The sequence below is a fragment of the Lemur catta genome, chromosome 14 (assembly GCF_020740605.2).
Source record: "Lemur catta isolate mLemCat1 chromosome 14, mLemCat1.pri, whole genome shotgun sequence".
Lineage (NCBI taxonomy): Eukaryota > Metazoa > Chordata > Mammalia > Primates > Lemuridae > Lemur > Lemur catta.
Window position 1 is genome coordinate 3,599,087 of NC_059141.1, and position 13,525 is coordinate 3,612,611.

The 13,525-nt window shown below is 49.4% G+C and overlaps 1 protein-coding gene across 2 annotated transcripts in view; it reads right to left on the reverse strand.

The window, feature by feature from the left end:
• The window catches only part of PTPRE (protein tyrosine phosphatase receptor type E), a 75,987-nt gene extending 62,829 nt beyond the window's left edge, over positions 1 to 13,158 (reverse strand). Inside the window, exon 1 of one of the 2 annotated variants that reach the window (XM_045569368.1) lies at positions 13,140 to 13,158. The gene's annotated coding sequence lies outside the window, so the exon portion shown is untranslated. Of the gene's footprint in view, positions 1 to 9,393; positions 9,591 to 13,139 lie in introns of those variants that run through there. The other variant, XM_045569369.1, reaches the window with a different exon arrangement.
• Positions 13,159 to 13,525: the final 367 nt, after the last annotated feature.

Here is a 13,525-nt window from a genome sequence, read left to right on the forward strand (position 1 = left end):
GATTGACCTGGCTCAACACTGAGAAGGTTTGTTGTTTTAGAAATAAAAAGAAAACTCTCTCCACATAGAATATCGTGGGGGCCTCTGAAACTAAGGCTGCCACAATGAGCAGACGCACTTCTCACCACGCCACTTCAGAAAGAAAGGAGAGCTGTGACACCTGAGCAACCCCCGCCAGCTGGGATGCCCCAGCCCTGCTCCTACGAGCGCAGAGCCTGCGTGTGCACGCTGTGAGCCTCCGTGCCGCTCCCGGCCTCCTCCTCCACTGGCAGGGACAGTGTCCCTGAGCTCAGCTGCTGACACGAACCGAGGCTGGTGGCTGAGGCTGACAGGCCAGAGGGACACCAGCTGGGCAGGAGTGGACTGGCTTGGGTTCCACGGTGAAGTGCCACAGTCAGAAAAACTGGGGAAGCTGCAGAAGTATACGTTTTGAAGGGGATTCTCATGGTGGAGACTGTATTATTAGAAATGAGCAATCAGATTAAACTTTAATCCAACAGTTAATATGACTCGGGGGAAAAATGGGGGTACCACTGCCTCCTTTCCCACCCTTTCCATTTTACACAACATGCAAGCATCCCCCATCCCAAATCCTCTCGTAAGTGTTTATTTTCTACTGTGGAAATAGTGACATGGACAGGGCAGGTTTTGAGATTCTCCCCTTGATATACTGTTGCATGAATGGGTGTCTCTGGCCCTTTAAACTGCCGTTGGTGAAACATAGGTAAAGTTATATGTTGCCAGGCAACAGAAGCTTCCGACATTGCATGTCCTTAGAAAAGCTCTCTCCCTTCCAAATAATTAGACATCATTCACTGCTCCACGTCCACGCCGGGAATAACACAGGAGACCTGCCATCATCCTGAAGTGAAAAGTGAATCACACTGGTTCCTGGCAGCAAGATGTCCACGACATGAATTTTCCCAGAGAAACTAAGCTGTTTAAGACCAAGGCTGGCATCTAAGACAGGAGTAGGTGGGCTACCGGCTTGCTGAACTCTCAGAGAAAGCTCCCTCTTCCACACTAACACACATTTTATGAACAGAGGTCAAATCCATTTAGTTCAAGGGGGTCTGAGATGTTTTCCAATGCGTATGTGTGTGTAGAGTTAGAACGGACATGGGCAGAATGCTAAGTGGGGCACCTAAGAATGATTAGGGTCATAATCTGACAATTTTCCTTTAACACAGTGAATTCCCCACAACTGCAAGCAATGATGACTGTAGCCATCCTGCTATCCCATCCAGAAGAATCAATCAAATATTACAGCATCACGGGAAACAGGTTTTCACGTAGATGTTTATGACAATGTATTGCTTGACGCTATTAATGAACTCACAGAGAGCCTCAGATACTGTCCATTCCTAAACCCAGGGTCTAGACCATCAGCTATGCACCAGCTGGGTAATTCTGTGGTCCTGTTCTGGCTCACAGACCCTGAGCGTCTAGAGACCCCAGGGACCTGTCTAAACCTTTCCATGGAGGCCCTAGAAGGCACGTGACCCATTTGCTGTCAGCCAGCCCAGGAAGAGCCGAACTGGTTTTGACCTTTGTCTCCTATGGGCCATGCCCACGTTCTGGCCAGCCCACTCTGCACCTTCCTTCCTGGTGGTGCCACCGTGGACAAACCTCCTTGGCTTCAGAAGGGAGAAAAATGGCTCCATCCAGTTCAGATGTTAACAGCAGAGACTTAGAAGTCAAATGGACCCAGGTTCAAGTCCAGCAGTGTGACCTTGGGCACAGCACAGGACTGAACAATGAGGGGTGTCAGCCAGACCTGGGTCCCAGGTTCAGGAGAGAAGGTACCGCTACACACCTGCATCCAGAGAGCTCCCCTGGCCTGGGAGCTCTTAGATTCTCCCTACATCAAGCTGCTGGAATCACTCGTCCCACCTTCCAAGTCCTGGGAAAAATATGTGACTCAGGTGACTGAAGGAAATACTAGAAAGTTAGGTGGAAAACCCTGGATGTGCAAAATGAATCATGCTAGTCTAAACTGAGCCGGTGCCATGGTACGGGAACGCAGCATCAACACGTCGCGGTTTTTGGTCAGCAGATCAAAAGCCCTGAATTCCACGCAGCCTTTGGTGTTTTTGCAGCCTGTCCTCATAGAAGGAATGACATTGAGAAGCAGAGTCTCACCTCCTCACTGCTCTTTCCACAGCAGGAGGCCCCATCATTCCAGCAATGCCCAGGACACTCACTGGCATTTCTGACTCTGTCGGTCACATCTCCAAAGCTTTTAGCTGCAGAGGCTACTCGAGTGCGGACCTTCCTTGCTTCCCCCTAGTTTGCCTTCGCTGCTGGGTTAGTTTAGTAAGAAGCAAAGCCAAGCCCCCAGTCTTCAGGGAGATGGATGGAGGGAAACCAAGAAAACTGGTTAGCAAGGCCCACTTGACCCTCAAAGTCCCTCCCATGGTCACCGACCCAGGGGGCGGGTTTATCTCAGGAGTGGACTTGGTGTCTTCATAATTCCCTCATCCTCAGAGCTCAGGAACTGGGAGACATACTCTGGGTTCTCCTCTCCAAGAAGAAAGCTGTGCAGGTCTGTGTGGCCCGAATTTGAATACTGGGACCATCCCGGCTCCATGGAGTGGGGACCCTCTTGCCAGCTGCTGTTCCTCTGCCCCAGTGGGACACGGTGCCGCAGGACTGGTGCTGCGGTCAGGCCTGCTCTTCCCGGACACTCTAGCTATAGTTGTATACACCAAGAGGTATCCTCCTAGAACACCTCTTAGGGTGGCTGATTTAAAAACATACACGGAATGGAACGGAAGGTCAGTGCTAGCAGGTGGCTCTGATGGGTGGGCGCATCCCTCAGCTCTCAGGAATCCTGGGGCCGGGGGCAGGGGACGGAACTGCCAGCGGAAAGAAGCCCAGATTGAACTGAAAGTCGCTGTCTGGTCCAGTGTGGGGCCACGCAGACCTGGAACCAGGCTGTCCCCTCGTTCAGGTGGAGTGAGTCGGAAGTACCGGTGCGCCTGTTGACCCCTGCCTGGGCGGCCACACCGTGAGACAAAACAGGGTGGGCCAAGGCAGGAGAGAAAGACAGAGAACAGCACGGAGATCTGCTGAGACCCTCAGGGGCAGTTGACCTCATCGTCGTATTTCTGTCCAGCTTGCACCAAAGCGGATGTGGAGCCGTGTAGGGGTGTCACGAACTCATTCTTTCACCTGAAGTTCACCAGCGCCTCCATGTCAGGCGGGAGGGCCGCAATTCCTGTCCTGCGGGGCCTACATTCTGGCAGGGGAGAGAGTGCCTAAATACAGCAGCTCCCGACAGTGGGAGGTGCTTTAATGACAACATAAAGTAAGCGGGTGGCAGAAAGTAGCCCGGGGCTGGGAGTTGGTGAGGAGCACCAGATGGGGTGGGCAGGGAAGGCCTTTCCAGAAACTCATGATGGACTCAGGGAGAATTGGAGCTGTCCCTGTATACAACCACCTCCCCTGGAGGAGAAAGTCCTTACCGCCAACCCCCTTGGGTGAGCACTCCCGCTCTGACCCCCTCGGGTGAGCACTCCCTTCTCTGGCCCAGGGCTGGCTTCAGGGCTGTGAGACCAGAGCAGTCACCCAGTCCCACACTCAGAAGTGCTTAATGCTCTGCAACTGCTGCTTTGAAATGTGTCCTAGTGATGTTACCTTTCAATTTGTGTTTTGTAGGTGAGGTCTGATGGGGCAATGGCACATGTGCCAGAGACGTGGTGGCTCAACTCACACCTGCATCAAACTGTTCACTTCCTGGCCCCACCAGCACCCGAAACTGCCCCCCCATCCCCTGCAGGGGCCCAGGCCTGGCCCAGGCTGCGGTGGGTCAGGCTGGACGCCGGTCCTCCACAAGAGTACCCCAGAGCCCGGGGGAGCGTGACATTAAATAGAACGTAAAAGGAACCACCACGACAGGGCCAGAGAGCACACAGAAGCATGGAAAAGCTTTTATCCCTGCTCTGTGAACAAGCCACCCTGGGTTTTATGTGCGCTAAGTGCTGCCCCGGGCACTGTGGAGAATGCAGAGATGGAACCGACTTGTCCCTGCTGGGCACGCGCCACGCCAGCCGTCCACTCACTCGCCCGGCCATCCGCCCCACACGGGCTCCCGAGAGCCGCCGGGTGCCGGGCGAGCTGGGGCTCAAAGGTCACGCGTTCACTCGCTGTCCTCCAGGAGCGGAGACCCGGCCCCCACCCGGTCACCGGCAGGCAAGGACCCAAATCAGTCATCCTCTGGGCCTCTGCAGTGACCCGGCCAAGCAGTAGTTTCAGCTTATGTGTCACCCATTATATAAATTATGCGTAAAGTAGAAAACAGGAGTTAGAGAAAATAATGCATTTTCTGCAGCTGAAGTGATAGCTCTGTGTCATTGGGCCATTCTCTGACTTGGACTTTTCATTTCTCAAGATTAGTATTTAAATTCTCTTTTAACCATGTCCTTGAAGAAAACTTTCCGGGGATTTAGGAAATTTAGAGAAGCAACACCTGGCTTGCTGAGCCAGCCCCGAGACGGTCTCTGTCTTAAAGGATCTGGATTCAAAACACCCGCCAGTCCCTCCCCTGGGTTCCCTGCTCACTTCAATCAGACCCCTCGGTTCTGGGACCAGAGGCTATTTCAGGTTTTTCAAACATCCCAGAGACACTGTGGTATATACAGCAGACACAGTCCTTAAAAATGCATTACAGCCCAGCTGGAATAAAATCATTAATAATTTTTTTTTTTTTTACCTTTAAGATGGATTTCAGAAGGAGGCCCCATGTCCCGGTGAAAAACGAAGGCTCCCACTGGTACCACTGTTACAAACGCCTGGACGGGGCCTCGGCTTTCCAAGCAGGCACTTGGGTTTCTGAAGAGGTATTTGGATTTGTGACACAGGACTTAGTTTTCTGACCAGGTGCCTGGACTTCTAACCAGGTATTTGGATGACTGCTGCCATATCCAGATGTCAGGCGTGGTAGCTGGGTCTCTAGAGGAGGTGTCTGGATTTCAGGTCGGCACAGGGAACGGTCCCGGTGGCGGCCCCAGGCCTGCAGTCTGGCCCTGAGGGTGCCCAGGTGCTTCCTGAGCTCCAGGGCCGGAGCCGGTGAGCAGCTGCCCTGACGCAGGTGCCTCCTCTCCAGGGAAGCTCAGCCCGAGCAAGCCCTGAGCCCAGGCCTAGGATCTTGGGTTCAGAGCAGACCGTCCGACAGAAAAGCACGCCCCAGCCACTGTCCCTTGTATGCTTTAGTGTCCTCAGCTCTAACAGAGACCACATTTTGTGCTATTAATTTTGTGCTAGAACTTTTCCATTTCTTCCGAAGCCCCACCCTCATGGACAGAATTCTACAGTCTTGCAGAGGTGGCTCTAGTTGCCCACTGGGCAGCTAAGGAGACCAGCGTCCTGAGAAGGTGGGGACTTGCTGGCAGCCACACGCCTGGATAGGACACTCAGGCTCCTGGCCCCTGGCAGGCCCGGCCTCTGCCGCCTTCTGATCCCCAGGCTTTCCCACGCCGCGGCCGGTGAGCCGTGCGCCTGCCCCTCCAGGTTGCCTTTATTGTTTCTCTCTGATTGGTGCCTCCAGCTGCTGCCTCTGGTCGCTCTTCGTGGGCTGGGTTTGCCGTCCTCGTGGATACCCGAGTTCTCGGTACCACAGGGTAAAATCTGACGCTGAGGGCCAGAGGTGCTGGGTGCAGGGGACGAGCCTGGACCGCTCGCCTGGTGGGCTCACTGGCCGTGCTCAGGCCAGGCGGGAGGGCCCCATGGTGAAGACGGGACGGCCCGTGCTTCAGAGTCACCCCAAAGGAGCGGTGTTGAGGGGCCAAGGAGAGGAAACAGTTGGGCAAGGAGAGGGGCCCAGGACAGGAACTGAGCAGCCCTGGCAGCCCTGAGCACCCCGGTGCTATGCTCAGTGAAGGGCCAGAGGGGACTGCCAGAGGCCACTGGCAGCAACCAGAGCGGACAGGGAGGAAGCCCCACAAGCACTGTGGGGACATAGATGGTGTCACGAGGCTTTCCATGAGGGAAACCTGCCACGTGGCTGCCCCAAATGGACTGGATTTGTACTGCCCCCTCAAAAAATGTTTTAAAAAATTATTACAACTTTTGAAAACATTTTTATAGAAAGGAATGTTTTTGGATGTTGAATGAGACAGGCTCCTTTTCTGGACAGCACAACAGTCCTGTGATGATGTCATCACTGCCGTTCTTACGAGCCTCGGGCAGGTTTGATGCCTTCTCTTAAGTGATGTTACTTGTCCCCTTGTCTCAAACACTGAGCACCACGTTACTCAGTTTACATCAAAAAGAATTTTTTAAAGGAAACATGACTTAATTCTCAGCTCAACAGGGAGGAAAACATACAGCCATGGGTAGTGAATCACTCATTAAAAATTAAATCAATCCGCCCACAACGGAAACAGCAAAACAGAATGTCGGCGCTGGCTTCAAACTGAAAGGAAGCCAAAAACAGGTTTCGAAAATGGTGATGCCTCTGAATTTGCTCTTGCTCAAATCGTGCGCGTTCGGGATCCCAACTTCATCTCGGCAACACGCACTTCCCAGTCTGTCTTCTGCGGAGAACTCCCCTAACAGGGGAGCAGAGTGGGGTTGGGGTTTCCATGGTTTCTGATGGGATTAAGCGGTCTGCTTCCTGGTGAATCACTCCTTCAAGTAAAATAAGCCATCACATGGCCCCCAGCAGCATTTGCCAGAACGGATCTCAGAACAGTGGGAAAAACACCTTTGTTTTATTAACTTGAGTTTTAAAATCAAAGCCCACGGATTCCCAGCTTTTACTTCCTGAATACAAGCGACATTACAAAAAGGAAATGATTGTTTTTCAAAGAAAATTTTCCACTAATAAAATTCTCCTTTTTTTGTTCCCATTTCTTTCGGACAGCATGAGAGAGCGAATACAAGTGAGGGAGAGGGGAGGCGTTGGCCCCCCAGGACAGCACTGTCTTTTCAAAGGGAAGATAACAAAACATTTACATCGTGGCGTCCACACCTCATCCTGGAAGGGAAGGAGAGAGGCAGCTGCCTGGCATGGCAGATACAGCGCTAGTCACCTTCCAGGGGTTTATGTTGTTAACGCCAAATGCAGATAATCATGGCCCTACATCATGAAACTTTATGTCTCGAAGAGACCTTTAACCAATCCTCACCCAGCCCTTGATGCTCTGGACAAAGAACGCATGACTCAGGGTGGTGAAGGTACAAGTCTAAGTCATTCAACTTTCTAGAACTAAACTATTTCTATCCAACCCTTTTTCTAGGCTCCTAAGCAAAACACACGTTTACACTTAACTAGAGGAAAGACTCAGATATCGGCCTTACAAGCAGTATTTCCTGAAATTAAAACTGGGATGTACCACTTCATTTTTCAAGGCCTTGCGCAGTTAGGAGCCCGCGGGAGACCCCTGATCAGCCCTCGGTGAGTGAATGCACAAACTCTCGGCTGTGCTGGAAGGAAACCTGGCAAGTGTGTGAAAGACAGATTAGCAAGCTGGATTTGGTCGGCAGATAACACGCAGAAAGAGTTGGGGACCCTGGCCAAGATCAACTCCAGTGATCACTAAACTGTTCCAAAATACAGTTATCTACCAGCAACGTGTTTGCAGAATCCACAGGATATGTTTTTATTTGTTAATGTTCTCTGTCACTTGCATAACTGTAAAATAATGTTTTTCATAATGGAAAACTTTTTTTTTTGGCAAGTCTGAACCTCACCTTTGGTGGTGCTAATGAGAGCCGACTGGCTTTTCGGCGGGAGAGGAACGCGTGTGAGTCTGCGGGCACACGCAAGGACACGGCTGCTTCCTCTCGCTCTGGCCTCCCCAGTCACCTCCCGGCCCGCCTGGTCTCTGTCTCCTCATCCTCACGGTGGCGGCGACAGTGCACACCCGACTGCCTCCAGGGCATTTATGAGGCTCAAAGGAGGTCACAACTTGGAGCACACTTTGTAAATTGTGGAGCACTCTATACGCATGTATCTTATCATAAATGCAATTTGTGTTTTAAGCATAAGGCATTTTCAGTCTGGCAAAACAGGAACTAGATCAAATCCTGTTTTTCCAAATAATTTCCACAAACATGACATTTAAAAAAAATTCATTTCTTAACAGCAACATGGTAACATGACAGTTTTTAAATATATATTCAATGTAATATATATAGCTTTAATATGTGTGTGTGTATATATACATGCACATATGTATTTATAGAACTTGAACAGGAAATCTGCACCATTTCTAACAGCAGATCAATCTTGGTAGAGTTGTTTGGAATCAGTTAAATATCATCAACGTATATTTAAAAAGTTTAGAATTCAATCAGCCCTTATAAAATAAACACAAATCCAATTTTGGGTTTTTTGTTTACGCTCATTTCTATTCAAAACAAGAAAAGCAGGCGGAGGATCCATTGTCTGACACGTTTTTGTTCAGCAATCGCACGGAGAGCCTTCCTTTGCTAACACTCTAAATGCTTTACACCAAACTCTGCACCATAGGAAGTTTCTAAAAGTCACTTCAAATCGGCAATTTTTGAGCAGAATGTGATCTAACCTCCTGTTGCTCTGCGTCCCGATTCGCATGGGACACCCCCAGGGATGCGGCTGCAGGTGAGGTGAGCACTCTCGGGTGGGACTGGCCCACCCACGACCCCTGCACTTGGCACCAGAACTCGTCCTGACGCAGCAGCCCGGAGGGCCTGAGACCTCGCTCTGTGACGCACACTCCCAAAGCGTTTATACGTTTCTTGCCTTCTTTTCCCTCATGTGAGTGATGCCGCCCCTCAGGCAGCTGGCAGGGGTCTGCAGCTGACAAGGGCACCTGTCTCTGCCATGTGTACCTCCGGGCAGGAAACCCTCCCCCAGAAAGTCGGCCCAAGCCTCAGGACCTGAAGACAAGCTCTGGGAAGACCAGCTCAGTGTTCCACTGCCCAGGCACCTCACACTTTCTTTGTGTCACTTTTAATTAAAATGCCACTTCACAAATCTAGCTGTTAATGAAAATTAAGACGGCAGCTTTGAACACAAAAATAGAAAATGTCCAACTTCCAGTGGGTGGAATTTTCCTGTGTCATCCAGTCTCAACAGTCACTAGGGATTGTTTTTCTGAAAAGGTGACCCTCACAGTGAGCGCCTGCCCTCTGACAGCCCACCAGGCACAACAGGACGGACAGTCCCTCTCTGCCACCCCCCGTGCACTGCTGGCTGAGCTGCGGTAGACTAGAAATGGTTTCCTGGAGCATAAATCCCAGATTTCCTGCACAGAGCTGGATAAAGTTAACTGAGGTGCTTGCCAAGTTTTCATTTAATGAAGGTTTCCTGATAATATTCTTTAGCCTAATTTTTAGATACTTTAGCAATTATATTACAAGCAACCATGACATAAATCCAAAGCGACAAGAAAGGTTCCCCTTTACCTCTTTTCCCGCCGGGATGACGCTGGAAAGCCATTCTGCCCTGGGAGAATCCATGTTTCCCCGTCAGCTGAAAAGGGATTTCTCGAAGAATTCCCGCAGCGCGTCTGCTGTGCACTGGGTGACGGACAGGAGTTTATATAGGAAATCTCTGTTCCCACTTCCTCTAAGTGGAAGCTGTGACTGATTAATACCCATGCCTTTGTTCTGTGACAAATGATTACCTAGTAGACTCTTAGGAGGTACTTCTTGGAAGAATGTGGAAACTTTGCCGGGGAGGGGAGGAATGGAAATGGAAATACATGGGGGACGAATCTATTTGTCACCGTCAGATCCAAAGGCATCTTCCAACCTGCTGCCAGCTTCTGACTTCATTCAGTGGGGGAAGAAGTTCTCCCTGTCGGGAGAAACACTGTTGCTCAGGGAGGAAGCCCACGGAATCCATCGATGCTAATAAAAACCCAAGTGCACGGCAAAGGAAGGAAAAAGGAATCACGTATCTTAGAAAGTTTTAATTTTTTCTGTGCTGTGCACATCAGGTTTCTTGTTCCCTTCTGCAACTCAGACGGCCAGCACACGGCATATGGGTCCTGCTCCTCCAGCTGAAGCGTCACTGTGCTGACGCGGCCAGAAAGCATACTCAGCGTGGCTGCCCTGCCCCGTCAGGACATAGACTCAGCTCTGAACTTTATTTTAAAACTTATAGATTTTTTTTCCTGCCATAGTGGTCACTCAAACCAACAGCAAAAAAGAAAAACCAGTTAGAAGAAACATATTGCACTTGCTAAAAGCAATAGAGGAGGAAGCAGAGATCCTTAAAGAAAATCAAGCTGGTGAACAAATGTCCTAAGTAAATTCTAAAATGGAAATTCACTGTGACTTAATAGTAGCACTTTTATTTAGTTTTCTTTTATTCCTTGGGTATTTCCATGAACCAAGTGAAATAGGCAAGTTTCAATATCATTTAATTTTACCTACTAGTAGATACCCTTAGGTATAACAATATAAGACCCCAAAGAATCTGGAGAAAATATTTAAACCTTAATTATGTGTCTTTTATAAATTCTTAATTCTGCAATTCCATTGCATCAAATGCACCTGAGACCCACAGACTTGCAAGCATCCTCCAGTTGAAAGAATTTTGGTCATGTTTGATCACTGATATGAACTACAGTGTTACTTCCACAGATCTACTGTTAAATGCGAGGAAAAAGAAAAACACATCACAATGAGTGGCTTCGCTCAAAAGACCCCTTATAATGTAGTTTAACAGGGAAAAAGACTCAGGGAAAAAGTCAAATATTACTATGGAGGTTTTTCAAGTGAAAAATCAGGGATTATTGCTAGTAAAAGGAACTCCTTTTGATATGTATTACAGTACCAGCACGTACATTACAGCCCAGTTAAGTGCCTTCTTTAAACGTTGGAAACAGTTTCCACAATTCTGGATGATGTTAGTAAGAGTAGCAGTGACAACAGCTGGCATTTATTAAATGCTTACCTTGGGCCATTTCACTTAAATGTCTCAACAATCCTAGGGAAGTGGTGGCAGAGGGGAGAAAGGAGGCTCGCACAAGTCCCAGTGTTCCTTCAGCAAGTTCTGACCAGGCCGTTCTGCAGCCAACCCACCCGCTGCGCAGTGGCTGCAGCACGGTCTCCAGCCTCAGGGAGCTTACCTGCCCTGCCAGAAGTGGACCATTTATTATTTTAGTCAGTTTAGTTCTAACTGATTCAAAAGCACGTTTCTAATCCCATAAGTTCCTGCTATTAATCAAACTCTTGAAGCTCCGAAACAAGTCTCAAACATTTAGCAGTGAGAATGCAACAGGCTAAGAGAGCGATCTGATATTTCACCCTGGTGGCCCGGTGGACAGATTCCAAACGATGGCAGCAGATAAGGTAGCACCGATAGGAGGTTCATGTTCCGAACGCCTTTTCCTCAGGTCAAAGAGAAAGACTCCTGCAATCGGAAGCACTTTAAATCCAGGACCTCAGCACCTCCCTACAGCAGAATTTACTTTCCTACAGAAACGGAGTCACAGGATGGGGCCAGGAGGGGAGTTTCAGTCCAAAGCTTCTCTGGCTACCAACCGTGCGGGTGGGGGCGGGAGGCACAAGAAGTCAGGTCCTGGACAAACTCTCAGTTACCTCCGGGCCAGGCACCAGCTTCTGACCCTCTTGCTGTTTACAAGACAACGCTGGGGATGTGAAGGAGTCCCCAAAGCACCTGTCGTCGGATCACTCTGCTGACAGAGCCGCAGACGCCCTGACAGGCAGCAAGTCAACTTGCCAAGAGGCCAGAAAACCCTGGATGCGGCAGAAGGCAGGACTGGGTGTGGAGTGGCCAGTACCGAGTGGAGAGTTGGGGGGGACAAAGGTCACACGCTTGTGATAAACTATACTCTGTGCCCTGTATTTTGGAAGGAGATGAATCTGTGGGGTCTGGACCCTCAAATATTTCATTCCAGCATGGTAGGCACCTTCCATAAAGAACTCCATCGCTGCTTTTGACGAATGTCATGTTTAACACACATTCAAACCTACATCAAGAAGCCTAACACTTCTTGACTAGGATTCCAAGGCATTAAGGGATTGCAGACTTCTTGTAATTAAGTCTCTATCCCATAAATATTATCCAGTAATCATCTGTCTCTTTGATCCCACTGTTGACATTTACCCAAGTAGGGCATGCCATTCAGAATCAACACCATCCCATAATGATGCCACAGAGAATGTGGACAACAAAATCAGCTTAGTGGGTAGCTAATGAAGGCTTCCCTTCTCTCTGGCTTGATAAATTGTTAATTATATTTAATATTCCTTACTGAGATAGAAAGAAATAGTCCCTGCAGTCAAAATGTGTGTGATCACACCAAGAACAACTGTAGCATTTATGCCCAGATGGAATCAGGCCACCAAGGGGCACCCTGCCTAAGAGAGGGCCAGCAAGGGCAAAATAACTGATCCATTGATGTTAAAATGATCCCAGGACACAGTCGATGCATTTCGATGGAGGTTATGCATTTAGGGAACACGGCGTCCCCATCGCCAGCATCACGGTGCTTGCCGAGGCCGAGCACATGCAGAGCTCCCGGTACCGTGTGCCCGCAGGCTGCAGCCACTTCAAAAGCTCTTGGATTTTTGTTCCCCCTAGTTTCTTTAGGAAATTGAACAGCATGAAGTGGATTAAATAGATCACCAAAAGGCTATGTTGGTTAAAGTTTTCTTTTTCTAAGGACATCAAGGCCATGTAATTTTGCCGTGGCCAGACCCAACAGTCATGCAACGGTGTGACACAGACGCTATTCACAGAGAGTGCGACCCAGACAAGCTCCTTTTCAGCAGTTTCCCTGCAGCAGATCGATTTGAGACGCAGTTACCGTCAATGCAATGATGTGCCCTGTGCTCCCTGACAGTCCTCAGACGTGAGCCGCTGGGATAAGGCAAGGCCCTTGCAGAGGCGGAGAAGTTGGTGACAGGGAAGCGTGCAGAAACCGTGTCCTCGGCAATATAGTTCGGCAGACCAAGCCGCTGAGCCAAATTTTAGACACGCACACAAAATGACGCAACAAACAGCGGGATATGAACCTGTTTGAGCAAGTTAAGGCATAAAATTCTAATATAACACGCTGACCATATGGTCTTCTTTCTCAAGAAAATAATCCTCCTCTAACCATTAAATCCCATGCATTTTTTTTTAGCTAGTTAACTATATATCAGAAATAATTTTTAAAACGTTTTGTACTCACCAAACGAAAACGAAGGCTATAGTCTGAAAAAGAAGAAAACAAAAAAAGAAAGAAAGCGTTAGTTTTCTGGTTAACAGGAGTCAGCTGCTAATTGTAGCCACTTCTTGCTCTACAGCCCTTGCTGAATATGCTCATTGTTCGGGGTCTTCTGGAGACCTTTGCATCAAGATGATTACTTCTTTTTGCTGCAGTCACCAGCTTTCAACAGTGTCCTACCCCAGACTCTCCTGTGACCTCCATCGTCAGTTGATGGGGGGTGTCTGCTGCCCCAGCCCCCAAGACGCTCCATCAGCGGCTGCCCCTGCTGTGGCCTACAGGGCTCCATCCCCCTGAAACAGGCCCCTCAGCCCACCCTCCCCAGACACAGCCTTTTAAAACCTGGCCTG